This window comes from Acinonyx jubatus, chromosome B2, assembly GCF_027475565.1.
Source record: "Acinonyx jubatus isolate Ajub_Pintada_27869175 chromosome B2, VMU_Ajub_asm_v1.0, whole genome shotgun sequence".
In the NCBI taxonomy this organism is placed as follows: domain Eukaryota; kingdom Metazoa; phylum Chordata; class Mammalia; order Carnivora; family Felidae; genus Acinonyx; species Acinonyx jubatus.
The window spans coordinates 146032325-146058771 of record NC_069385.1 but is presented as its reverse complement, the minus strand read 5'-3'; the positions used below and the strand labels follow the sequence as shown (position 1 = coordinate 146058771).

The window sequence follows — 26447 nt, the reverse complement described above, 5'->3', positions numbered from 1 at the left end:
ATAGCAGGTGTATTTCCGCTATACGGTGAAACTCCATGCTTAATCTCCAAAAATGACCAGCCGAAGAATTCAAAAAGGATTTGTTGAGTCACTGGGCATCATTCAATACAGGTCAGATTAATTTCTGGGTAAATTTTAAGTTGAACCATAAAGTTTGATATTTGAAAAGAATTCTAAACCTTGGCCGCCTGAGATGCCCACAAAATGCAGAAATCCTCTCAAGTACATCCTTCACCGGCAGGCATCAGATCTCTGCTTAACACCCCCCAACCCCCCCCCCCCACCAGATTGGCAGCTCATTACCTTACAAAAGGAACAAGGCTAATTGTGAGAAAGTTTTTCCCCTACAGTGCAAAATCCTCGTACCTTTTTTCCATGTTTTGTTGTAGCTCTGCTCTGTGAAGCTAAAATATTAATCCAATCTCTGAAACAGTATAGCCCCAAATGTCATGATTATAGTAATAAACTCCCTGTCTCTCTCGATTTCTTTTTTTATTGTTCACACTTAGGGAGCGCTCGCTAAGGCCTACGCTAACTCATTTGTTCCTCATCAGAACCTCGAGGTGGCGCTGCTGTTCTCATTTTACAGATGAAGAGACTGCTCGGAATCCTTCCTGATCACTCCCGCCTCCCCTGCCTTTATCTCTCTTCCATGTTTATTTTTTTCCGCGTAACAAATGGGTCACCATCCTTGCTAGCACGTTCCTAGTCTATTTTCTCTCCCTCTCACTAGCGCCGACTCCAGGACACCAGACGATCCGTAAGGTTTGGAGCCCTGTTCTAGCCTTTTGTCTCCGTGTCTGAACTCCGACAGGAGGACTGCCCCCTTGGCATGTTGTCCAGAATAACCACAGAAATGGATTCAATAAAACTGTAAAATACTGGGAAGGTCTAGCACTCTTGATATCCTCACCCCGAAAATGTGCCTCCTCATGGATAGAGCAGGCTTTCTGGTTTTAATCCACAATATTTCAGGCTGAAAATAAAGGTGTTAGGAAAAAATGAGACAGTATCTATAACACGTTGTTAAATGTGGCAACAAGGAAACTACAGACCCCAAGTGGAGACACTTGGGCGGAGTCACCACACCAGGGCTTTCTTTATACCTAGCCTGAAACTGCAGTTTCAACCTCCCCCAGACAAGCAGCCTTAACTGGTCACTTAGGAATTTTCTGGTCTCCACCAACGAGGTAATCTGCTACAGGGGCCTCTCCATCCGCCACCCCCGTCGCCTAACAGAAGGTGACTTTGCGGGAAGCAACCTTTCCTTTTCTTTTGCTAATAACCGCCTGGCCCCACCTCCCTCCTGGAAAAGCCTCCCATTTCACACAGCCTCTCAGAGCTCCCCCTCTGCCTGCTGGACGGGATGCTGCCCGATTCGTGAATCGCTTACTAGAGCCAATTAGATCTTCAGATGTACTTAGCTGACTTTTTGTTAACAGATGCGAAGTTTCCTAACTGCCAAACAGAAAGTTATGATCTCCCTGCAATAACCTGCTTTCCCCTTCCCTTGCTCTGTCCACCTCGGTAGTTCTTTTCGGCCGACCTCCAGCGCTCTTTCTCCCCTCCCCCCTACTCTGGCCCCCCGCAGGGTCCTCCTCCCCCCTCCCCGGCCGCCCCCGCCCCCGCAGGGCCCTCCTCCCCCCTCCTCTCCTCCCGCCCCGCCCCCCTCCCCCCCCCCGCTCATCGGCAGGCTTCTCCGCCCCCTAGTGGCCGCCACGCGTGTCTGCATGCGCCCTGCGCGGGGAACAAACCACCTCTCCGCCAAGATCACCTCTGGTCCGGGAGGTGGCCGGGCGGGAACCCCAGGGCATCCCCAGGACCGAAGAGTTTGGGTTTTGCCCTTAAGAACGTTATAAGGTAGCAGGATTCCCGCACAGAGAGTCGAGACACCGAAGCTTTTTAATTTCCAGGAAGCAGCTTTATTCGCGCTGGCCCCGCTTAGTTGGGTTCGAGCGCCCAAGGTCACGTGGCATAGTTTTTAATACATTTTTTATTTCTTGGTCTCCCATATATGGTAGGTAACACACACAAACACCTAGTCTGAGTAAGTTGTCTCAGCTTACAAGGTCACGAGGGATGTTGCACGGAGGCGCATAGCCAGGTTACCTTGAAGTTTTCTGCCCTTTCTTCTCTCTCCTTGGGGAGCGGACCTTACCACAATAATAGAATTAGGAGAGCCGTGAATAGGTTTGAACGCTGTGGGCCACACGCTCAGGACTTAATCTGGGGGCTCCCTGTTTCCTCGGAATTGAATCTCACTTTGGGGATGAAGAGTTCTGACCTGTACAGGGGCGGCGAGGAGTCACCGGTGGGTGAGTGCCCTCTGCCTCCGCAACCTTGTGCCCTGGTTTCTCAGCGAGCAACCACGCAGATCCTCTCTTCCCTCCGCTTCCTGGCGCGGGGGTCGGTGGGTCCCCTGGGCCTCCACAGGACAGGTCCACACCTGGAGGGAACCCTGAGGAGCGTCCCTCCATCCTGTCGTTCTGCTCCCTGGTTCCTATGTCTTCGATCTCACATAATTTCAGTTTTTTTTTTTTTTTTTTGTACTGTGATGCACAGTGAGAAATACCTTTTATATTATAACTTGGGACACACAATCAAATTTATAGATACTGTACACTCTTTTTTTGTCCTTTTATATTTGAATTTGCTTATCTATCTATCGTCTATCCTGTCTACTCTTGATGTCACCTGGGGCTGGGGAGCCAACGGTCAAGGAAGAAGTCTTGAGATGGTTTCAGTGCAAAACAGCGCCTTTATGAAAGCACGGGGACGGGACCGGTGGACAGAAAGAGCGAGCGGCACCTGTGCTGGTGAGAAGCGACTGGAAGGTGTTGGGGGCTGGGGGCTAAAGATAGCGCAAGTCTCTAAGGAATCTGGCAGCAGTTTTAAGCACCTTGAGGGGCCAGCTGCTGCTAAGGTTAAGTTATTTACTCCTGCCAAGTAGAAGGTCAGTCGTGAGCCCCCTAGGCTGTGTGTCAGCGGGCCAAATGCTCCGGGAGGTGATTGCAAAAGTGACCCAGAGCTAGGCTCTGGTGGTAAAGCAATAAAGGAAGTCCTCGAGGGCTGGAGGGGGTCACAAGCTGCCTGGATGCTTGCCAGCCACAGCAAGTCTGGCCTTTCATTTTCTCTGATCCCTCTTCTAATCCATTCTGTTCAGCTTGCTTAATAAGAATCTGACATTTTGGGGGCGCCTGGGTGGCTCAGTCAGTTAGGCATCTGACTTCACGGTCTGTGGGTTCAAACCCGGGGTCGGGCTCGTGCTGACAGCTCAGAGCCCGGAGCCTGCGTTAGATTCTGTGTCTCCCTTTCTCTCTGCCCCTCCCCCCCCCCCCCACCATGCTCTGTCTCTCTCTGTCTCTGAAAAATGAGTAAACCTTAAAAACAAAACAAAACAAGAACCTACCATTTTTAACAGTTTTGAAGTGTAAATTCAGTGGCAATTCAGTGAGACCATCACCAGCCTCTATCTCCAGAACTTTTTCATCATCTTAAACCGAAGCTGTCCCCATTTTTTAAAAAAAAATTTTTTTTTCAACGTTTATTTATTTTTGGGACAGAGAGAGACAGAGCATGAACGGGGGAGGGGCAGAGAGAGAGGGAGACACAGAATCGGAAACAGGCTCCAGGTGCTGAGCCATCAGCCCATAGCCCGACGTGGGGCTCAAACTCACAGACCGCGAGATAGTGACCTGAGCTGAAGTCGGACGCTCAACCGACTGAGCCACCCAGGCGCCCCTGAAGCTGTCCCCATTGAGTAAGAACTCTGCCCCTTCCCTCTTAGCCCCTGCTGACCACCATTCTAACTTTCTGTCTCTGAAGCTGACTGTTCTAGGCTATTCCTCGGGTAAGGGGAGTCATACAGTATGATACAATGTCACCGGTTGTATCAGGTAGCTGCCCGAGTCCCTGCTTCCAACCCTTTTGCCGATATACCTAGAAGTGAAATCCCTGGGTCAGATTGTAATTCTAGGTTTCATTTTTCAAGGACCCACAACATTGTTTTCCACGGGGTTGTATCATTTTACACTCCCACCAGCAATGCGTAAGAGTTCCAATTTGTCCATATCTTGCCAACACCTTTTTCTTTTTCGGTAATAACCACCATAATGGGTGTGAATCTTTTCCTTAGGTTTCAAACACACTTTAATGACACTTGACCCCGTCGTCTACCCCTTAAACACAAATTTATGTTGGCATTGCAGAGGCGGTCTGAATCGTGGCCTACCTAGTAGGGTGGGGAGGGGAGACTCAGAGGGTGGCCCCCTGCAGGAATCAGGAGAGAACCCAGCCTGGGGGAGGGGAGACGACCCCACGGAGGTGAGGTGGTTCCATGAAGATTTCAGCAATGTGTCTTGTTAAGGAGGGTGTCAAGTCCTCAGTAATGAGATGTGTGAGAGGAACAAAGAAAGACGTTTGGAGACCCAGATAAGTACTGATTCCGCGGGGAACTGCCAGCAGGTAGGGGATGGGGGGCGGGGGTGGGGCAGGAGACCATGTGGAGGAGAGGCCTGGCAAGAACCAAAGGGTTTATTCCTGGAGTCCCTTTCCTTAGATCTTCAGGACTAGATCCAAGTTTCTGGACCAGATACTAGGAAGAAACAGAAAACATGGACACAAAGACAAAGCCAGCTATCAGAACCATGCTTCAGGATCATAACAAACAGTAAGGGTGATTCGATGCTAAGACTGCAGCTTTGAGGGGCCCTGAAAACTCTCTTGCCTGAGCCTCGTGTCGGAAGAAGGTAATTAGCAAAATCATGACTATAAGGCCTGGGATCGTGGGCCTCCCGCTTTGGGAAAGAAAAGGCTACCCAGGCAGCAAAACAAGGCAAGAGGGAGAAGCAGCTTGGAGCTCTGGGAACTTGCTAGGGAGAATGGATAACAATTTCATTTTAAAATATGATCCTGAATTCCTCCAATATTAGCAAAAATGGATTATAAACAACCAGACAGAAATCAGCTGTGCTGTGAATGAGCATTAAACACGAACTAAAATACATGAACGAGGAAACTTCTATGAGCTGAAGTGTGTCACTGAGTTTTAAGTCTCAGCTGCCAAAAATAAATAAGAAACAGACATTCATAAATTTCAGGTGGGGGGTCTGAGTTAGTTCACACACTCATCTGCAGCCCCCTCTGATTTTCGCGGTAACTTGGGATGATAACAATGTTACTTTTCCCCCCTGGTTTTACTTATTTTTTTTTTAAAGGAGTATTTCTAACACCCGAAATAAGCCAATGCATTTAATTCTGTGTGATGACACGGAACTCCCAATCTGTGGAGGAAAGTAGCAGTGGACACGTGTGAATTTTACCTCCAGTCTCCGGCAAACCAGGCTGTGAGCGTGCAATCTTCATAGGGGTAGTAATCGCAGGACCATCTACTTCTTTAAAGTTTATCTACTCTTAAAATATCCCCTGCACCGACCGTGGGGTTCAAACTCACAACCCCTAGATCGAGTCACGTGCTCTTGTCGCTGAGCCAACCGGTGTCTCCTACACTAACTAACCTTTCCTGAGAGCTCATGCTGTCCGGTAGGCGTCGTTCTAAACATATGTGAATATATAAGCCCGTTTCGAGCACATTCCATTTATCAACACCAGCCTAGGAGGTGGGCACTACTAACATTATCCCCGTTGTATAGGTAGGGGAGGAAAGCATAACTTTTAACTTTCAGTCGACTATGGCCACACTGAATTCTCTGCCAGCAGCGCACGTGTACCCCCATTTCTTTTCCTAAGTGGCCTCAGCTTCTACCGAACGTTTGGAGGTTTGTTTTCTGAAAGCCTGGTTCACCTCACCTCCCAATGAGGCGGGCTCCAGCATATCCCTCACCCAGGTCCCTAATCTCGTCCCCCCACCCCAGGGAGTGACTGCACCTGGACATAACCTATCAAGGGTGCACCGCTACCTGCGAGGTCCTTCAGTCCTGTATCCAGGGTCCTTTACAACTCCCAGCCCGCACCCCGGGCGCTGGACCCATTTTTCAAGATTAAGAAAGGGAAACCCTAATTTCCAGAGAAAGGTATGGGGATCACTTTCCTGCATGTCCTTTTCTGGGAGTTCAGAGACACCTCTCGCTCTTTGAGGAGATAGATGGTCTGCGTGATTTCAGGTCTGCAGAAAACGTTCCCTGAGATGCACAAGCGGGGTCTCCAACTTTCAAGACAGGTGCTTTCACCAGCCAACCCCCGGCGCCAGAATGGCCTATTGCTCACACAGGAAGAGAGTTCTTGCTCTTTTTCGGGGTCGGTTTGAGACCCAGTGAGAGACCCTGAAGGACCCCTGGCAGCGGAAAAGCAATCGCATCTCCCCGCCGCGCAGGAGAACAGGGGGCGCGGGGTGGGGGCAGGGACGCCGTGATCCGCCGGCAGGTGCGTCTCGGGTCCCCGCGGGCCGCCCCGCGTCAGCCTCCGCCCCCCCCTCCCCGAAACACCGCGGGAACCTACGAGCAACTCGGGAAACAGATCCCAAGCTCGCCTTGGTTGCACCTCTGACTTGGGCGGGGGTGGGGAACACAATTTTTCTTTGCTGTCTCCCCCCCACTCCTGTCCGGAGCGACCGACCTTCAATAGCCGTAATTCTAAAAAAGAAAAAAACAACAAAACTCTTGCAAACGTGTTTTGTTTGTTTGTTTTTATAAAGATGAAGAAAACCAGGAGTGAAATAGAGAAGGAAGGACCGTCAAGTAGAAGCAACTGGGACGCAGAGTCGGGGAGGATTGGAGGGCCCGCGTTCCACCCGCGCGGTCCTCACCGGGTGCGGAAAAATCGATTCCACGGATCAGGTTGACGGGTGAAGAAACCCCACGGCCCCTCGGGGACCTCGTGGCGCAACGGTAGCGCGTCTGACTCCAGATCAGAAGGTTGCGTGTTCAAATCACGTCGGGGTCAGTAGTTTTAGTCTCTGGGGGAGGCTCTGGTCTGAGAAGGGAGACGGATGGGGGTGTAGGAAGGTGCCCTCTCGGCTTTCTCCGGCCTTGGATCCCCCCCTTAAAATACCCTTAAAATGTAAATAAAAGGCGAGCATACGCAGGAACGTACGATATTGTTACTGCATCCGGGGGCCCATAGAGACCCACTGCAAACGTTCTCGATTTCACTTTTCACCGGCTCGTCCCTTAATATTCCCAACCCTCCCTGCCTTCTCTCCACACGCTCACTTCCGTGCTGGCGGACCCATCTCTTCATCTGTAGGTCCCTCCGACCTTCGCAAGCTTAGCAGGTGTTCCCAGACGACCGGTTCTAGTAGGCGACCTTAGCTCACCCAATCCACACATGGGCCAGCCTTTCCAGACCGGGGCGGTCGCATCGCCAGGCCGTCCATCCTTGGCTCTCTGCGATTCCCTACCACTGCGAGGCACAGGAGAGGTCAATTCCTTTCCAGACGCGAGAAAACCTGAACGTTTTTGTTTGTCAGATTGAGTCTGTAGGGAGTGAACCACCAATTCAGAGAAAGTCTTCGGGGCTGGAAGTTCCGCGAACCCTCTGAAAGTCAATGTAAAGTATATGTGCGGGAATGTGCGTTTTCCTCTCACCTGGGGCTCAAGACTTCCGTCCCCCCCCAAAGATTATGAACCATCACACCACAGCACAGGGGAAAGTGCAAGCACGTTTCCTTCATCAGAGTCTATTATTTTGTATAACTTAGAATGGCTTTAAGACACGACAGTGGGATACAGGCAGGCATTCTGTTCCAGATCTAACGTACACCTTCACACAATACACAATATCAGGTGTCACATCGAATCACGCCTTTGTGCCCCGGAGAAGCATACCCACAATAAGCTTTTCCATTTCTTCTTCACCCTTCTGTTGGGCGTTAGTTCAGGCCCAGGGCTAGTGAATTACAAAAGACAAATCATTACTACTCTAAAGAGAAAAAAGAGAACCCATTTTCCAATTCTACAGATTGCAGGGGCAGCGGGAGGAATGGGCAAACCAGACAGAAACTGAAGGTTAATTATGAAGAGCCACATCCCCGGAGCAGAGTGGCGCAGCGGGAGCGTGCTGGGCCCATAACCCAGAGGTCGATGGATCGAAACCATCCTCTGCTAAGTACAGTCCTTTTCGTCCCAAAGCAATCTTTAGCTCAGCGAGAGGGAAAGAAGAGATTGTTAATTCTTGTTTCAAATCTAGTGCGATGTTTGACTCTTTAAATTATATGCGTGTAGAAAGGAGGATAGAAATAAAAACCTAACAAAATTTGCCATCTGCCGTCTATATGTTCGGTGATGTCTGTTAAGGCCCTTTTTAAAAAACATATGAAAAGGTGCTCTGCATCACATGTCATGAGAGAAATGAAAATTAAAAATCACCTCTTAAAATGTCCAAAGTCCAGAACACTGATACCAAATGCTGGCAGTGATGTGGGGCAACAGGAACTCTCATTCATTGCTGAAGGGAAGGCAAAATGGCACAGCCACTGTGGAAGAGGGTTTGGTAGTTCCTTATAAAACGAAACATGCTCTTACCATACCATCCAGCAACTGCCCTCCTTGTCATTTGCCCAAAGGAGTCGACATATGTGTCCACACGGAAACATGAACACAGATGTTTGTAGCAGCTTACTCATAATTGCCAAAATTGGAAGCCACCAAGATGCCCTTCCGTAGGTGAATGGAATGAATAAATTGTGGGACCTGCAGACAATGGAAGATTGCGCAGCATGAAAAGAAATGAGATACCAAGCCACAAGAAAACACGGAGAAAACTTAAATGCCTGTTACTAGGTTAAAGAAGCCAAGCGGAAAGGCTACACATGATATGATCCCAACTGTATGACATTGTGAAAAAAGTCAAAACAACGAAGACGCTAAACGATCAGTGGTGGCCCGGGCGGGGGGGGTGGGGGGGGATGAATAGGCAGAGAGCGCAGAGGATGGGGGAGGGGCGTGAAAAATACTCTGCGCGGTTCTGTAACGATGGATCCGCGTCATTACACATCTGTCCAGACCCGCAGAATGTATAACACCAAGGGTGAACTGTAACGTCCGCTATGAACTTTGGGTGATTGTGATGTATCAAAGTAGGTTCCTCAGTTGTAACAAATGTCCCCCCGCTGGTGGGGGATGTCGGTAACAGGGGAGGCTGTGCACGTGTGAAGGCATGCGTGGGTACCGTCCTCTCAGTGTTGCTGTGAATCGAAAACTGCTCTTAAAAAATTAAATCTTGAAAAAAGAGAGAGAGAGAGAGAGAGAGAGAGGAAAAGAATTGGTATTTAGAAATACTCTTTTTTGTGAAACTTCGATGCCTTTGAAAGGTCTTCCTTCTATTTGGTATTGATCATCTCATGTGAGGACTAGTCGATTTTGAAAACCATTGAACGATGTGATGTGAAGAAAGTTTACATATGCAAAAACAGAAATATGAACTACAGTTGAGGCGTGTCTTACTAACATTTTTGTTATTTTGTGTCAAATCACATTACAAAAGAAAATTTTAAAAGGGCTTAAAAATGTTTATATATATAATTACAGCGGCCTAAGGAAGATGGAGATTGTGAACCTCCAAAGGGGAGGTGGATAACCAAAATGGCGAGCCAGCCAGGAGTCGAACCTGGAATCTTCTGATCCGTAGTCAGACGCGTTATCCATTGCGCCACTGGCCCCCACACGCGCGAGTGCGTTTTACACTTAGGGAAAAAGGTGGTGGTAGACTTACTAGGTCGCTCTAAATATGAATGTGTGGAATCTTCTCTTCCAACTTCCTTTGTCCCTATCACCAGGATTTCCAAGCCCGAAACCTCAGAATTCAAACGAAAGCGTTCTATTGGCTCCTTTGTTTTAGTTCACTCATCCAATAGGATTCCTTCGCGGTCAGTGAGAATTCCTCCATTTTGATGTAACTTGCAAACGTCTGAACGGATGTTTAGTGGTTTTAAAAGTTGGCTGTAATTGAAGATCAAGTACAAGAGCAAATATATAAAACTCACCCGTCGTAGTCGGCAGGATTCGAACCTGCGCGGGGGGACCCCAATGGATTTCTAGTCCATCGCCTTAACCACTCGGCCACGACTACAGCTACTGTGACGCTTTTTTCCCTTTTCCTCCATGTTACCATATATCATGTATTCTAGGCTACTTCAGGATTTAGTAACACAAGAGGACGAAACAAACGATCCCCTCTAATGACACCAGAGAAGTCTCACCCAACCTGCGTTCCAGCACGTGGCCACCTGAGAATGCTTTTTGGGTCTTTTCTAGAATGCAAATCAGCGATTTGTGGCGATAATCCTCTGTAAAGAATTGCCTTCGAATAATCCTTTAAAAATCCTCGTATTTTTGCCGCAGTACGACATTAATTCTCAGCGAATCACCGGACAAAGATGTCGTCACAGACACCCCATGTCTTCACGTGCTGAACCCAGTGCCTGGAATACGGCAAGGGCTCAATAAATTGTCAGCTCTTATTGTAACCATCACGTTCAAATTCAAGAAAGGGGACCCATCAAAATGTTCCATAGGGAAACTGTCTCTTGTGCCTTGGTAAAGCTCAAAAGATTTTAAAGCGGCTGATGGAATGTTGTTGGATGGGATAGGGAAGGAGAAAATATTTCTGGCAGTCAAATCTGCTTCACTGCATGGGGCCTTCTCTCCCAAGGGGGAAAACAACTGTATCTGATACTCTGTGGATGATAGTTAAACCGTATTTGCAAAGATCACCGTCAGAGCAAGAACAGATCCCCAGGATCGCCGCATTTCTGAAACTACACAACGATTATTATCACAATCTTATCTGTATGTGTAGGAGCGTGGGTGTATTAGTGTGCAAATAGGAGATTCTGTACTTCATCAATAGCTCCATTCTGTGAACACGAGAAGGATAAAACATGACTGATAATCCATGCTCATGTGCTGAAAATAATCTCCAGCCCAGACCTTTCTTCTGGGCTTCATAATATATGCCGGCTTGGTAATTTCTTTTTGCCCGTGCATGGGCATCTCAAAAGCGCTATGTCCCAAAATGAATGCTCTACCCTATCTCTGCAAACTTGAACCTCCTTCAACAACCCAGATTTTATCGGGAGCCAAAGCCAAAGACTTAGAACTCCCCCTAACTTTCTTCCTTTCTCTACTCTCTCCCCACAGCCCGTGGATTATCAAGCCTTCAGTTCCACCTCCTAATTTTTTTTCTCTCAAATCTGGCTCTTCCTCCCGAGCCACAGGCCCTTTTTCTTAGATCAGCTTCTTACAGTTTTTCACAGGAGTGATTGCAACAACTTCTTAGCAGTATTTTGGCCTCCAGGCTCTTGTCTCTGAATGGGTTCATTTCTTCATTCTTTGAAAAATGTTATTCTGAGCACAATCACGTGTCATGCATTCTGCTAGGTGCTGCTCATTCAATGGAGAGCAAGAAAAATATAGCCCCTCCTTTGAGGGCTTTCTAGAGTAAACAATGGTAGAAGTGAACATTTACAATTGGGTATGGCAAGTGAGAGGTCCAGGGAGCCACGTGGCCTATTGGAGCAGTGCTAGGTCCCAGACGTGACCACCTTGGGTGGTTGCCTGGAGAGTCACTCATTAGACTCCGAGTTGCATGAAGACAGTTTCCGGTTCTGCCTTTGTTACCTCTGAACGGGTAAATGGGTAATCAATGAATATATGTGGAATGAATCAAATTCGAGCTCAGATCTGAAGGATGTGTGGGAGCTGGCCAAATTGGAAAGGTGCATGGTGTTCTACACCTAAACCTGGCAGAATAGGAGAGAAACTGAAGAAAGTTCTGTCTGGCTGGAACATTGCATTTTGGAGGGGCCCAGGGAGGGGCAGCGATGAGAGAGAACACCAGAGACGCAGTTTGGGGCAGATGGCGTAGGTCGGGCTGGGTCACCACCTACTGCTGTCTTTACCTGAGCGTGCAAATCTGATTGTGTCCCTTCCCTCCTTTAAAGTCTTAAAAGGTACTTTGTGGCCTATAAAAAGGGCACAAACGGCAGAAGAGGCCCTCGTCATGGGAGCTATCTGACCTTCTCAGCTTCCTTTCCGGCCACGCTGTCCAGGGAGCCCGGGAAGTCCTGAAGCGAGGAAGCGTCTGCTCGCCCTCACAAGGTGCGGGTTCTCGGTGCTGAGCCTCTGCCTTTGATTTGCGACATTTCCTTAGTCCCTTTCTGTTTAGAACAGCATCCCAACTTCCTGTCCAGAGGTTAAATCACAGTGATGGATTAGATCGTTTTGATTCCAGTACCTAGTTCCCATCCAGAGGCGTTTGTCGGGGCGTTTTCCAACTGATAGGGAAGACGGAGCGGTCCCCTCCGAGCTTTCTTCTCCTTTGCAATTAGCAGGGAACCTTGGGGGTGGTCCTTTACCACCACGCGCGTGCTGTTTCCCGCTAACCCTGTTAAGGGTTTTAAGATCCTTAATGCTCTTTGCTGAGTCTCTTAACTTCTCTGGGGCTTGAGGACGGTGGTGGGTCTTCTAATCCTACCCCTTGCCTACATTTGTTAGAGGCTGCCGTCGAGCGTGACCTCTTTCCTTCCTTCCCCAGCCTCCGGTCTTTCCTGGGGTGCCCAGGGCCGCCTCGCTTTCCCGCGTTCCCGGGGGTGCAGGTGGGCGGGCGCTCAGCAGCGCGGGGCGGGGCGCCGAGCGGGCGCGGGGGGCCGGAGAGCGCCCCCTGCAGCCGGGCTGGAACCCGGGCTCCCAGACGGGCGCCCCGCCGAGAGGGACGGGGACGGGCCGGCAAGGTCCGCGTTTCCGAGAAGCTCCCGGGGGCAGAAGAGGGGGTGAGCGACATCGAGGGCCAGTCACTCGCGGGGAGGGCAGCGGCGTCACAAACGGAGGCGGGGGTGTGGAGGAGACCTGGGAGGAGGGGGTGGGGGGTAAAACTATCAGGTTAGCGTCAGAAGGAGAAGAATCTGTTCACGGACTGAACCGAGAAAACAGCAGCAAGGGCCTGGAGTGTAACAAGTGAGCCCCGCAGCAACCACGAAGGGATTCGAACCCTCAATCTTCTGATCCGAAGTCAGACGCCTTATCCATTAGGCCACGTGGTCCTCCTGTGGCGTGAGGGGGTGTGTGGGGAACATTTGGGGAAGGAAAATCATCTTGGTGCTGTGACTGCAACATCGTGAAATCACTATTGCAAAGCAAGGCGTTTCCAAGGCCTCAGAAGTCTGACAGTCTGGACTCCTGACTGTAGGGAACCATCCAGAGGTTGATGGAGGGAGGTGGGGGTGGGGGGTGGGTGAACCAGGTGAACCAGGTGAGGGCAGGGCACTTGTTGGGAGGAGAACCGGGTGGTGTGAGTAAGCGATGAATCCCTGAATTCTGCCCCTGAAACCAATATCACTCTGTATGTTAACTAACTGGGATTTAAATAAAATCTCGAGGACAAAAAAAGAAATCTTACGGTCTAGTGGGGGAAACAAGTTGGGCCGCAGGGTCAGACATGTTGTCAAGTTTCCAGCAAGATAACTGCGGAGGAGAAGAAGGTGAAGCGACAATAACCAACAGACAGTGCTTTATATTTGGACGGCACCTGGGAGCAGAGGCCACAGCCCTGAGGGGACCGTGAGCTCGGGCTGAGCCGCGAGAGGCAAAGACCAAACCGGATTGCTCCCTGTGCCCTGGGACCACCGTGGCAGGGAGAGATGGTGGGATAAACACAAGAATTCATTTCTGCACACTGCGCGAATCCCTCTCAGAACAACTCCAAAATAGAAGTTCCAATGGGACAAGTTGGGGACAGGAGATAACGGCCACGAGATCTTGCCATCTGGAAGGCCGAGGGAGGTTGTCAGACTCCAGAAAGCGGGGGCCTAAGCAAATAGTGTGGGAAAAGCAAAGAGGCAGTCGCATTTACCCGTGAACCCTCCATCCTGGCACCCCAGGGCGGGGCTCAGGAATTGTCATCAGGGGCTTCCATCTGGAAACTTCCAAGTCAGGGGCAGAGCTGTGTGTCCCACCGGCCCCCCTTCACAATGTTGAAGGCCTAACCCCCAGCCCCTCAGGATGTTACTGTATCTGGAGGTGGGGCTTTTAAAGACCTAGACAAAGCAGGGGAAGGTCACATGGGTGGGCCCTGATCCAACGGGACTGGTGTCCTTCTAAAAAGAGATTAGGACACAGACACGACAGAGGAAAGACCCAGTGAAGATACCGGGAGAAGACAGCCATCAGTAGACCTGCTGACAGGGTCGGTCTTGGGTTCGTAGTCCCTGAAAATGCCAGAAAATAAATCCGTTGCTTAAAGCACCCAATCTGTGGCACTTAGCTGTGGCGGCCCCTGCTGGCTCAGACATTGTCCACCCTCCATCCTGGAAGGGGATGATCTCCAGGCCGGAGCAGTGATTTTCCGCCTTTCCCCCGAATCGCAATCTCCTGGAGAACTTGTTGACATACAGGCAGCAGAGGCCCACCCCCAGGGTCCCCGCTTCGGTAGTTCTGGGGCGTGGACAAAGATGTGCCTTTCTAGCAAGTTCCTAGCTGAAACTGATGCTCTGCTTCAGGGGACCGCGTTTTGAGACTCACTGTAGGAAGATCAAGCACAGGCTACTAAAAAGTGGGAAGAGCTCGCGATATAGCCACCGGATTTGAGTTGCTGCTCACGTACAAACTATACAGACCAGAAGGTCGCACATTCTGACGGGGAGGAGCCGGAGCCGGGAGAATTTCCGGAAGTGATGTCGTTTACGCTGGGCTTTTGAGACCCAGCAGCTTTTCAGCAGGTCGGGGTGGGCCTGGCGGGTGCTGAGAAAGGCAGGGAGGCGGGCCGGTGCCGGGCCAGGAGTCTGTTTCAGAAGAGGGAGAAGTCTTGTGAATGACGGGTAAAGCAGTTTTGCCAAGTTTTTTTTTGCCATCATGATTCCTGTTTCACTGCGGATCTAAATAGTAAGCACAGGAGAGTTCTCAAAACAGGAGAATTCTGAAGAGTTGGAAAGACTGAGCCTGAGAAAGCACTGAGTTTTCCTGAGAAGGGAGCATTTGGGTTTTTGTATTAATATTTAATGTGGTCAACTCCTTTATTTTCTTAGCAAGGCATTAGCCAAGCTGTGGATAGTGGGAAGAAAGCTGATCCAATCCACCCATCAACAGAAGAAAATCTTTAGAATCTGGAGGAGAGGAGACAGGATTATTTAAATCCTAATTTGGCAGATAAAGGGCCCTTTCCCCGTGGCCTCGTGGCGCAACGGTAGCGCGTCTGACTCCAGATCAGAAGGTTGCGTGTTCAAATCACGTCGGGGTCAATTGCAAATAACCTTTTTTAGGGTAAAGAAGCAAGGCGATTTCCCTCCAAGGTATACCCAGTAGGTGACTTTGAGAGGCCTCCCAGGAGTTGTGATTGTTAAAAAACAAAATTTACTGGGCCAATTTTGAAGATCTTACTGACTTTATTCAACCTTTCAAGCCCGGGGCAGCATCCTCTGTAGTAGAGAGAAAGGAACTCCAGGGAGCTGTACAGAATGAGACTCTTAGAGGCAGAAGGGCCTGGGAACGAGGAAGTTATACTAGCATAACACAGGCTGGTTCAGGCAGAGTCCCGTTTCATTACGGGATGACGGGCGTCTATCAGGCAGGTTACCTACCTCGTGCTGACCCAGGGATTTCTCACTGACTGGTTTAAGATTCCATTTCTGGGACATGCTAACACTGTAACTGGTAAGTCTAGGTCTCGGTGTGGCGATTGGGCTTAGCACAGGTGACTCCATCTTGGGCCCGTGGTCCTGTTTTTAACATGACAGAAAGGACAGAATATCTGAGTTTTGTGGCACGCGTTGTGATTCTGCTTTTGTCCTTGGCTTGCCAGGGGAATCTCGCTGGGGGAGGAGCCCCCCCCCCCCCCCCCCATGGACAGTGCATCCTTTGCAACCTTCTTTAAAGAAAGGTTTCATGGAAACACTCTCTTGGACAGTCACCACGTTGGGGGAGGCACAGTCTTCTGTTTCCCTCTTTCTGCTCTGGTTGCTTTCTGGACTGTTCCTTCGCCCAGCTGCCTGCAACAGGGTGTGCCTCCTTCTCTGCTTCATTCCCGCCCCGCCCCCACCCAACCAGGAATCTAGAACCATCCTGGGGACGTCCTTTTCCTCACTCCCAGGTCTGAGCAGGAGTCCCACTGAGTGTGATTTCCTAAAACGTCACAGCCCATCTCCTTCTCTGTTCCACCAGGACCTCTTTTCTTCCATCAACATCTCTTGCCCTGGGTGTTGACAGATCTCCTCGTGTTCCCAGATCTCCTCGTGTTCCGTGAAATCTGAGTCCTTATGGCGCATGTCTGTACACACAGATCTTGTCTTGATTATCCTCCTTAAAACAAAACAACCCAGCGTCTGTCGCCCAGGCCTTTCGGTTCCTCAAATACGTGTCGCTCCTTCCCAGGACAGGGCCTTTGTCCTTGACCTTTCCTCTGAAAGGAATGTTCTCCCTTGTTTGCTGCATGATTCTGTTGCCAGGTGAGCCTGGGCCTGGCCTCAGCCAGCTCCATGGGCCTCGCCGAAGGTTCTCCGTCTTGGTCACCAGAATGAATTCAAGGGCAGACAAGTAGCACAGGAGTGGGAAAGTTTATTAAAGCGGAAAGTACACTGTGGAGATGTGAGAGCAGGAGAAGAGGGGGTGGGGAGAGGAGGGGGAAGGGGGAAGGGAGAGAGCGAGCACTCAAGAGCGAGCAGGGAGAGTGAGCAGGGAGGTTTGTGCTGGAACTGCCCATGGGGGGTTGTGTTTCTTTCTTTTTTTTTTTTTTTATTGACAGTTGTTAACTCGGGGGCCGAATATGTATTCCTTGGGGGTGGGAAGCAGAGTTTTGCTCTTTCTTCCTCACTTGCTCGGGGGCTCCCTGCCATGGCTCCTCCCTTCGGCCCCCGCGTGATGGGGCTTCTCGGGGCATTGGGCCCGGACAGGCCTCTGGCCTCTTCCAAATCCCAGCAACAGAAGAAAACAAAACTGGACCGTATGAGCCGGAAAACTCCACTGGATCAAGTTGCATAACGCGTTCGTTCCCCTGGCTGGTAACGGCTTCCTCCATGCTGGCCTCCAGGCCTCCTGTCAGAGCCTAAATGACAGCCTGGGGGGACACAGCCCCACTGACATGAACACCAGTGATGTGTGTTATACTGAAGATATCTGCTTCCGATAGAAATACGGTAAAATTTCTGACGTTCGAAGGTTCACTAAAAAGTTACATGGAATAGAAACCAGTAACTAATATTTGACGGGTGGTTTTATGTTGTTTTTCAAACCGCTTTAATGGCCATCCTCTGAATTTACCTTCGACGCCCCTGGAGGAATGTAGGCACCCTTTAGGCACGAGTAAACAAGAACGAAGGCACTACGTGACTTGATCAGGTTGATTTTTATGTCTCATGCTGTGCGGTTCTGTTTTCTTCTGTTGCTGGGGAAACCTATTTCAAACCTATTTCTCCTGTTTGGAGAAACCTATTTCATGGCCCCAATTCTTACTTGAAGATCAATTTGCTGTTGGAGCTTCCTCCCCTTCAGAGCGGCCTAATCACACCTGCCAAGTAAATACTGTGAGTTCTCTATTCTGAAGAAAAGGTGCAAAGAGATAGAGACCGGAAGGAGATAGAGGCTTGTGAAAAACTGGCTCTCACATGCTTCGTATCATCCGGACTATCAGAGCCCATTACCTCCCAGAAAACCAAACTCGAGGCTCACTTTGGTAAAGATAATTTTCATGGATCATCAATGGTTTTCTCTGTGTTGGCTTTTTCTCCAGACAAGTGAAAAGTCCTCAAAAGCAAGGGATATAACTTCTATTTATTTCCAGGTCCCGCTTGGCTTTTGGTTCCCAAGCCCCACACCGACCTCGGCGGCCAGTGGCCACCCTCCAAAGGGCAAGTCACGGGGATGTGTGTAAGGGATAGGATTCGGGAGAATTCCTACTTCCAGCATTTTCAGTACTATTCTCGCGTCTGATGACCATAACCTTCCTCTACAAACTTGGGTCTTCACGGCAGAGTGACGATAGGTCTTTTTTCCAAAATGTGGTAACTTGTTTCAACCTGGAATTGAGCGCTTTGACCCAGTAATTAACCGAATTGGCTTGCATCCTAACGGAGAGATTTTTGGAATTTGTTTTCATTAACGATGTAAGGGGGGAAGCGGGGGATGGAGAAAAGACATTTTTATATGTTGGGTATTTATACTTGTTTTTCACCTTCAAAAGCCTCCAAGGGCCGCATATCAGCAGTTTCACTTCTAAGTCACAGGTTTTCTTAGAATGTTTAGGTATAATTTTTTCTTTGATTGGGTTTAGAAAAATCCTAGGGAAAAAGTGTACAATCTCATTGCTCTACTTGCCAGAGACTGTATAACTGTAGCTATAAGGACAAGTATGGGGATGAAAACACGCAGAGCATTGGTGGTTCAGTGGTAGAATTCTCGCCTGCCACGCGGGAGGCCCGGGTTCGATTCCCGGCCAATGCAGCGCTCACGTTTTACCCAGCGCGCGGGTGAAAACATTTTGACCGAAAACTTACAAGCTAAAAAAGTACATTAAAGTAACAGTGTTTCTTGTATCCCCGTTTGGCTGAGAAAGATCAAAGCAAGCCCTCCTTTTGCAATTTCAGCTTGTAAATGATGCCAATTGGCATGCATTTGGTTTTCCGCATGACCTGAGACGTCATCCTGCTGGAGCTGGTGTACACTCCGACCTCAACCGGTCGGTCTTTCCGGGGCGAATTGTAAGCCGCTGGCATTTGAGGGGCGGAGCGTGGCAGTGCACGGAGCCGGGGGTATCCTTTCTCAGTCTTCGAGACAATCGCTGAAAAGCATCCAGACATCTCATAAGTAAGAAGGGGCCAAAATTTACTGCCTTGAAATTTAAATTTGAAAAGCCAGCTTGGCGTGGGGAGCAGAGTGGCGCAGCGGGAGCGTGCTGGGCCCATAACCCAGAGGTCGATGGATCGAAACCATCCTCTGCTATCTCCTCGGCACCCTTCTTTGTCTCAACCTCAAATTTTAGAAAAAGGGAGTGGACCAGATCTGGAGGTGTAAGAATCCCCAAGGGAATTTGGGACAAACACCTGCTTCCTGTCTTTGCTTCCCTTTGGTCCCTTGTAACTCAATCTCTGAGTTGGGTACCCCCGCACCTGTTGGATTGAATGCGACTTCCGCAGGGGCTTTGGTATTTCCCACGACAGGCAAACGTTACAATTTGGAATAACTTCTGTTATCAGCGTCTCGATATTCAAAACCTTGTTGTTTTTAGTATGATGACAGGCGGTCCAGGGTTGTTAGACCAGCAGGAAAATCAATTTACAAACAGGGAAGATATTATTCCTCATGGGAATATATCAGACAGCTGGGGAGCAGTCGCGTAGTCGTGGCCGAGTGGTTAAGGCGATGGACTTGAAATCCATTGGGGTCTCCCCGCGCAGGTTCGAATCCTGCCGACTACGGTGTAGTGTTTTCTTTCCAGGTGTTACACCTGCTGGACCAACTTTGGAGGCTGCAAAGCACACAAACAGCACGAAGTACACCGTTTTCCTGGGTAATATTATGTTTGTCCTTGAAACTGTAAGCAGGTAGTTGTCCTTTAGTATAACAGCCGGGGAAGAAAATTTTTGAAAATGATTTGGGGAAAACATTAGGGATTTCTTCTGAAACCACTATACAGATGCTGAAAAGTGCCCAGGCTTTAATCTTTTTTTTTTTTTTAATTATTTTAATTGAAAAAATTTTTTTTATTTCCAATTCCCTATCCAGCTCGGGTCTGACTTCTGAAACCGAAATCCGAAATCCGAAATTTGGGCACACTCAGTGCATCACTCTTTTACTCGTGAGCACATTTGGTGTTTTGGAATCAGTATCTCAAACAGGAGATTTCCAATCTTCCCTCCTTCTGGAGCCCTCTTATTCCACTTAGGAAGCCAGAACTGCAGAGACGATGCACAGGATAGAGAATTTTCAAAACTGTTTTCAGTTTTTCAGACATTGGCTTTGTTTTCAGACGTTGGCTAAATCTTACTAAGAAAAAAAGAACTGTGGTGCTTGATAAAACTGGCAGATACACAATACTGTATATGCAACAGAAATAAGAGTAAATATAACAAAAATTAATCTTTTATTACACTTGCAATTGATCCACTAGAGAAAGCGGATAAGCAAATGGAAGGACGTAAAAATACTTAGAAATGTAGAAGTTCTTCTTAATCCTTGAAATTAAATTCCCATGCTACCTTTAACTTTTTTTCTTCTTGAGTTTTCTATACTCATACATGTCCGAAGAGATATTTTAAGCGTTGACACTTTCCTCTATAAGCCTATAGGCAGACAAACGTTCATCGTCCAGGTTAGGTATTCAGGAAATGCACAGTTTTGATTTTTCTAGGAACATTGGCACTCAAGTCCTCTGTGGGCCCTGGTGAAAATTCTAAGCAAAGACGAGCTCTGTGGGGCTTTCCCCCTCCGGCCGAAAAAGTCTGTTGCCCCCTTGGATCCAGGGAACGTGGACCTTCTGCACCTGTTCAGGACAGAGATCCAACCACACGCATGCGATGCGCTGCAAAGAGCTTCCAAACACTTGCCAAGGGACATGCCTGTCATCGGCCCCATGGTGTAATGGTTAGCACTCTGGACTTTGAATCCAGCGATCCGAGTTCAAATCTCGGTGGGACCTGTAAACCTTTTAGTATCTTCTCTTCTCCTAAATCACCCCCGTACCTGGACTTGGCCAGAGACACCTGTGTACTTGGGCACCTCAGCACTCAGCATCCCAGTTAGCAGGGCGACACTGCCCTGCAGAGCTGCGTGGCTTGTGCGCTTTTCTGGAATTCTGTGTCCTCCTCTGCATCGCCCCCCCCCCCCCCCCTTCATTGGGAAACCAGGTTATCCTCTGGATGCCCTAAGTACTCCTGTGTCACACCCCGGACCTCAGTTCCGGGTTTGGGTTCCAGCAGGGTCTTGGTCTTAACATTGTTTACGCGTGTGAGCCCCAGTTGTCCTGTTTGTTTTGGAGCATCTGCTGTCTGGGATATAGCAGATTTCCCACTGATACTTAAAAAATATAAATACTGTAGTCCATAACATGCTGAATAGAATGACAAGCCCCGCATTTAATATTCATAGATATTCCCTCAAAATACATGTGTGGTGGCCCCATGGTGTAATGGTTAGCACTCTGGACTTTGAATCCAGCGATCCGAGTTCAAATCTCGGTGGGACCTGCTTTGGTTTTGGTCGCCTGTCCCCACGTTTCAATTTGCCAGTGCATCCTGCTGTGTGTGGGGGCATGAACTTTACACTTGAGCTTTCTTCCCCAGAAGAGCCTCCTGTGATTCCTTACTCTCTTCTCAGACTTACGAGAAGCGAAGTACTTTGTGTCCTCGTGGAAAGCATTCTGGTCTCCCTGGGTTCCTGAATGTCAACCTGATCCTCTTTAGTCTTAAGGCCCTAACGGCTCACGTATCAGACACCACCCCCCACCCCCCCTTTTCTCCCCCGCAGTTCACACAAATGTTCTGGAAGCTAACGCTGACCTTGAAAACGTCCAAGCCGTGGAGTGAGACCCCAGCCACCCCTTTCCAATTTCTCTAGACAAGAGGCTCTCTCTTAATGTTCCTTGGATTGAATTTACGAACATCTTGAAGATCAAGTGACCAGACTCAAGGGGATACGCGTCTTCCCTTGAAGGTTTGTTATACAGAGATCCCGTGGTGTGACGGTTAACCCTCTAGGCATTGGATCCTTCCGTTGACTCTCCTGTCCTTAGTTCGAGCACATCTTCCAGTGATCTCAATGACAGCAAGAGAAGAGCCTCTATAAACTCCTCTGGCCTCTAAACAGTGTTCTGGAAAAAGCCCTGCAAAACTTCTTCACGCCTATTAAGCCCCAGTCATGGTCATGTTTTAGAACCTCTGTATTAGTTTCCCCTTGCTGCCGTAGCAAATTACCGCGTACTTAGTGGCTGAAAACAACACGAATCACCCTTCTTACAGCTCTGGAGATCAGAAGTCTAAAATCAAGGTGTCAGCAGGTTTTCTGGAGACTTTGGGGAAGAGGCTTGTTTCATTGCCATTTTCAGCTTCTAGAGGTCTCTTCCCCGGATCACCTCTTGCTTCTGTGGTCACGTTTCCTATGATTAAGTCTGACCTTGCTTTGGGTGCTTTTGGAAAATCCAGGATAATCTCTTCATTTCAAACTCCTCGATGTAATCGCATCTAGAAAGTGTCTTTTCCCAGGTAAGGTAATATATTCATGGGTTCTGGGGATTGGGATGTGGGTCTATGTTAGAATGCATGACTCAGACTACCACAGCCTCTATTAACGAATGGCAAGTATCTATTAATGCTCTTTAGATTGATTCTATTGATCAGGACTTTTTTCCAAAGGTAAAATATGCATCCAGCTTCCAGACACGTCTTTTCTTCAATAGACACTCTTCTGTAGGGGCTCCATGGTGTAATGCTTAGCATTGGAACCCAGATCTGGCAATCTTATGGTCCCTTGTGCTTTTACCTTCTCAATGGCATTCCCTCGCTGCCATGGGATCTCAGGGCCATCAGGCCTTCCTGACTTTGTGGGTTATTTGTTGTATAGATTGCCACAGATTGGCACTTACAACAAGATACACTTCGTCTAACAGTTGCGGTGGGTCTCTGGGGTCAACGTGGCCGGGTCTTCTGCTTCCTGGTCTTTTGTGACCTGCATCCAAAGTATTGGCTGCACTGGAGTCACCTCAAATCTCAAGTGGGGAAGGATCCCATCGTTTCCAAACTCACACGTGTGTTGCAGGATTTAGTTCCTCAAAGGTTGTGGAACCGAGGGCCTCAGTGGCTGGCTGGCTGGTGGCTGGAGTCCGTCAGTGGTTCCTTGCCTCATGGATCTTACCAACACGACAGCTTGTTTTCTCAAAGCATGCAGGCTGAGACAGCAATAGGGCAAACGTTTGGGTAAGCTGGAAACCACGATCTGGTGTCATCTAATCACGCAAGTGACATCCTGTCACATTTACTGTGTTCTGTATGTTAGGAGCAAGTCGCTAGGTCCAGCCCACACTCAATGGAAGGAATTACACAAAAAATATGTCTACCGCACTGGATTTCAAAGACCCTAGAGATCCCAAAGCAGAGTGAGACCCGTCTGGCTCTGGCCTTCTCCTAGGACTCATACTTTGCAGGTAGCTCGTTTTTTCCTTTTGCTTAGTCACCAAGTGCTCTATTGAGAGGAATTGCTGGGACCTTCCCACTGGGAACATTCCTTCCAGGTCTTAGTGATTATAGTTTTCCTTTATCTATCTTTCTTTACATCATGTTTTACAATTCCTGTCCTGACACTACCAAGCCCAGATAAATTCTTTTTCTTTCCCGCATCATTTTAGAATTCGTCACTCACTTAAACTTAAAAACAGTGACAACTTTGTGCCTTTTACCTGTTGTATTATATGCACTGCCAAGGGATCCCTTTTCTCCACAGAGTTACCAACACTTGGTATCTATTGACTTGATGATGATAGCCATTCTAACGGATGTGGGTGCTTGTGGTTTTGACTTGCATTTCCCCGATTATTGGCGATGTTGAACAGGTTGGCCAGTTAGATGCTTTCTTTGGAGAAATGTTCCATAAAAGGGAGGTCTACACCAAACGACATCCAGAAGCCCAGGGAGCAGGAAGACGGAAGGTAAAGGCTGACAAGTCTAGTTGGAGGAGAAATGGTTTCTCAAGGGGATTTAGGGACAGATGCGTGTCTTGGGTGACCCCACCTCCTGTGAGACCTGCTTTTATAGCCTTGGGGGCTGGGAGCACACAGGGAGGACTTCCTGGAGGAGATGTTGGAGACTCACAGTTGTTATCTCCAGAGCTGACTGAGGACATTGTGCCCGAAGGTGTACTTATCAGGGTGGGGTTGGACAGAAAGAATGTGTGTGTGTGTGTCGGGGGGGAGGTGGGAGTGTGTCTGGGGGCCATGCTCAGGAAGGCTTCAGGTCCCAGGGTGGCCGTCATAGCAGATCTGTCCGAGATGGTGCCGTCTGGTCCATGCAAATGTCTATATGGCTCTCTGGCCATTTTTAAATAGGACTTGATTGTTGTTATGTCCATTTTTAAATAGGACTTGAGTTGTATGAGTTCTTCCTCTATTTTGGGTATTAAATCCTCCTCCGATATATGGTTTGCAAATATTTTCTCCTATTCCATAGTTTGCTCTCTCATTTTCTCGGTGTCTTTTGCCCTGCAGACGTGTTAGTCCCACTTGTTGACTTTTTTCTTTTGTTGCTTGTGCTGTTGGTGTCTTGTCCAAAAAAATCGTTGCTGAAATAAATGTCAAGGAGTTTTCCCCCTTATGTTTCCTTCTAGGAGTTTTATGGTTTCTTGGTCTTATATCTATGTCTTTAATCCAATTCCTGTTAATTTTTGTGAGTGCTGTGAGATAGAGACGTCCTCTTTCAGTTGTCCAAGATTTGGCTTATATCCCATATGAAGCTTGCGTGGCCTCGAAGATGTTGCTCTACATTCTGTCTGTACCAAGGTTGTTGACGGTTTTTTTGTTTTTGTTTTTAGTCATGAAAGACTGTTGTGTTTCGTCAACAATCTGGCAGACAGAGGTGAAACGTGAAGGCATGTTTGTTTTACTAAGGTCTTTAAAAACACCCCTTTAACTGAGATTCCCCAAGATCCCTGGAGGCGTGTGTTCTTCCTCGGGGCCGCTGCAACAGACCCCTGATCCACCTGCCGGCGTGTTCCCGGGGATCTGTGGCCGGTGGGCATCGAAATAGGCAAAAAAAAAAAAAAAAAATGACAGCAAATTTTTAAAAATCAAACGTACTGTACGAAACAAACAAAACAAATAGAACCAGCACAGAACACAGCTCCCTCAGATGGTCCTACGGTCCTTCCATACAGTCCAAAAATCTTTGGCCTGACATTCGGGACAGGTTACAGTTTGACTTTCACGCCTCCCTTCCAGCTCTCGCCCAGTCACCCTCCAGGACTTATTGGAGAAGTGACTGTTTCTAAGAAGCGCTCATGGTGCCCAGGACGGCCATCCTCCTGGGAATCCTGCCGAGGAATCTCCCGCGCTAATAGATGCAATCCGTGGTTCCGATGTACGGGCCCTAAGAGGGACGACGAAATCCAGTTAGATTTTTAGAACCAAAGCAGTCATTAACTCCGTTCCGCCGTCAGAGGCTCCCATGTTTCCTTAGGAAGAGTGTTTTGTTTCTCTTCGGGTCCACATCCTCCTCCCCCGGACGTTAGTCTCTTCTTTATTTTGTTTTTCGCTTTGTCAAGGTAAGAGGGCCCCTTCCAGGGAGCAAAGGGATCCACTTCATGAATAACACAATGGGAATGACAAAAATAGACCTGTGCGCGAGACAGCAACATAATATTTATCCGAGACACCACCCACCGGTGACGAGGTGGCCGAGTGGTTAAGGCGATGGACTGCTAATCCATTGTGCTCTGCACGCGTGGGTTCGAATCCCATCCTCGTCGCGGCTGTTCCCCTGCGGCCAGGGAAGTGAGGTTTTAGCTCTTTGCGAGAGAGATGGCCCGATCTTGTTGGCAGCGCTTGTAGGGAAAGAAACAGAAACGGTAACGTTGGCTCTTTGCAACTTACCCATTTAACCGTTTTACAGAGGGGTCGGAGGGTGGATTTGCTCCCATCGCCTTGATGGGAACGGCCGCCCGAAACTCCGGTCCCGGAGCCTGCGTCTTCCTTCGCGGGTCAGCCACTCTGCCCCTCCGGCCCGCTGTCCCGACGGAGGTCGCAGGCCGGTTCCCTGCGCCCCCGCGCCGCCGTGACCTCACGTCTCCCAGTTGAGGTCCAGCCGCCAGTGCGGGTGCCGGCGCACAGGTGATGCTGGCGCCCCCTTCCGGCAAAAGGTCCTTTTGCAAGCCCCACCTCGCACGTACCTTTCGCGTAAATCCGCAAAGAAAAGCAATTCTCTGTTTTTTTTTTTTTAAAGTAGAATCCTAGTCCATCAGGGGGCTTGAACTCACGACCCCGAGATGGAGAGTCACGTGCTCTACCGTCTCAGGCGCCCCGGCGTCATTCTCCATTTTGTGTTTCGGCTGAAAGAGTTTAAATCAAAGATCTTTTCCAAGCGCCCCAGCCTCTATTCGTTTCTCCCTTCTTTGCTCACCTTCTGCCATTTGCATCTCAATTGTGGCACATAATCCCATAAAATCTCCGCCGTCACCTGTTTTCACTTTACTATGAACTAGGCAGCAAGGGTTGGGTATACCGCGTACAACGACACAATTTGTAGGGACTGTAGAGATGATCTCTTTGAAAACTCCCCCCTGTGTCACCTGTCTCTATTTTACAGATGAGGAAACTAAGGTAGAAACCAAGCCAACTGTTTTTAAAAAACTCATATAACGGGCCTTTCCTTATTAAGGTTCGGGCGGACCAAGTTCTTTGGGTGATGAGATCTTTCCAATGTGTCCCGATCTTGCAACTGACACTGTGACTTTTGATATCTAGAAAATTCTTAGGTACATTTGTCATGAGCCAGCGGATCTTCGAAAAACCTCACGAGGACTGAGGCC

At 48.8% G+C, this 26447-nt stretch overlaps 12 non-coding genes across 12 annotated transcripts; 9 read left to right on the top strand and 3 right to left on the bottom strand.

Annotated features, from left to right (window-relative positions):
* Window positions 1–6828: 6828 nt before the first annotated feature.
* On the top strand, window positions 6829–6900 carry TRNAW-CCA (transfer RNA tryptophan (anticodon CCA)). Its single transcript has one exon. It is a non-coding gene; the product is annotated as a tRNA-Trp (tRNA).
* A 1091-nt stretch (window positions 6901–7991) lies between these two features.
* TRNAM-CAU (transfer RNA methionine (anticodon CAU)) lies at window positions 7992–8063 on the top strand. Its single transcript has one exon. It is a non-coding gene; the product is annotated as a tRNA-Met (tRNA).
* A 1480-nt stretch (window positions 8064–9543) lies between these two features.
* Window positions 9544–9616, bottom strand: TRNAR-ACG (transfer RNA arginine (anticodon ACG)). The gene has a single exon. It is a non-coding gene; the product is annotated as a tRNA-Arg (tRNA).
* Window positions 9617–9944: 328 nt separating this feature from the next.
* On the bottom strand, window positions 9945–10026 carry TRNAS-AGA (transfer RNA serine (anticodon AGA)). Its single transcript has one exon. It is a non-coding gene; the product is annotated as a tRNA-Ser (tRNA).
* A 2898-nt stretch (window positions 10027–12924) lies between these two features.
* TRNAR-UCG (transfer RNA arginine (anticodon UCG)) lies at window positions 12925–12997 on the bottom strand. Its single transcript has one exon. It is a non-coding gene; the product is annotated as a tRNA-Arg (tRNA).
* A 2121-nt stretch (window positions 12998–15118) lies between these two features.
* Window positions 15119–15190, top strand: TRNAW-CCA (transfer RNA tryptophan (anticodon CCA)). Its single transcript has one exon. It is a non-coding gene; the product is annotated as a tRNA-Trp (tRNA).
* A 3122-nt stretch (window positions 15191–18312) lies between these two features.
* On the top strand, window positions 18313–18383 carry TRNAG-GCC (transfer RNA glycine (anticodon GCC)). The gene has a single exon. It is a non-coding gene; the product is annotated as a tRNA-Gly (tRNA).
* A 426-nt stretch (window positions 18384–18809) lies between these two features.
* TRNAM-CAU (transfer RNA methionine (anticodon CAU)) lies at window positions 18810–18881 on the top strand. The gene has a single exon. It is a non-coding gene; the product is annotated as a tRNA-Met (tRNA).
* Window positions 18882–19275: 394 nt separating this feature from the next.
* TRNAS-UGA (transfer RNA serine (anticodon UGA)) lies at window positions 19276–19357 on the top strand. Its single transcript has one exon. It is a non-coding gene; the product is annotated as a tRNA-Ser (tRNA).
* Window positions 19358–20505: 1148 nt separating this feature from the next.
* On the top strand, window positions 20506–20577 carry TRNAQ-UUG (transfer RNA glutamine (anticodon UUG)). The gene has a single exon. It is a non-coding gene; the product is annotated as a tRNA-Gln (tRNA).
* Window positions 20578–21052: 475 nt separating this feature from the next.
* Window positions 21053–21124, top strand: TRNAQ-UUG (transfer RNA glutamine (anticodon UUG)). Its single transcript has one exon. It is a non-coding gene; the product is annotated as a tRNA-Gln (tRNA).
* A 4182-nt stretch (window positions 21125–25306) lies between these two features.
* Window positions 25307–25388, top strand: TRNAS-GCU (transfer RNA serine (anticodon GCU)). The gene has a single exon. It is a non-coding gene; the product is annotated as a tRNA-Ser (tRNA).
* Window positions 25389–26447: the final 1059 nt, after the last annotated feature.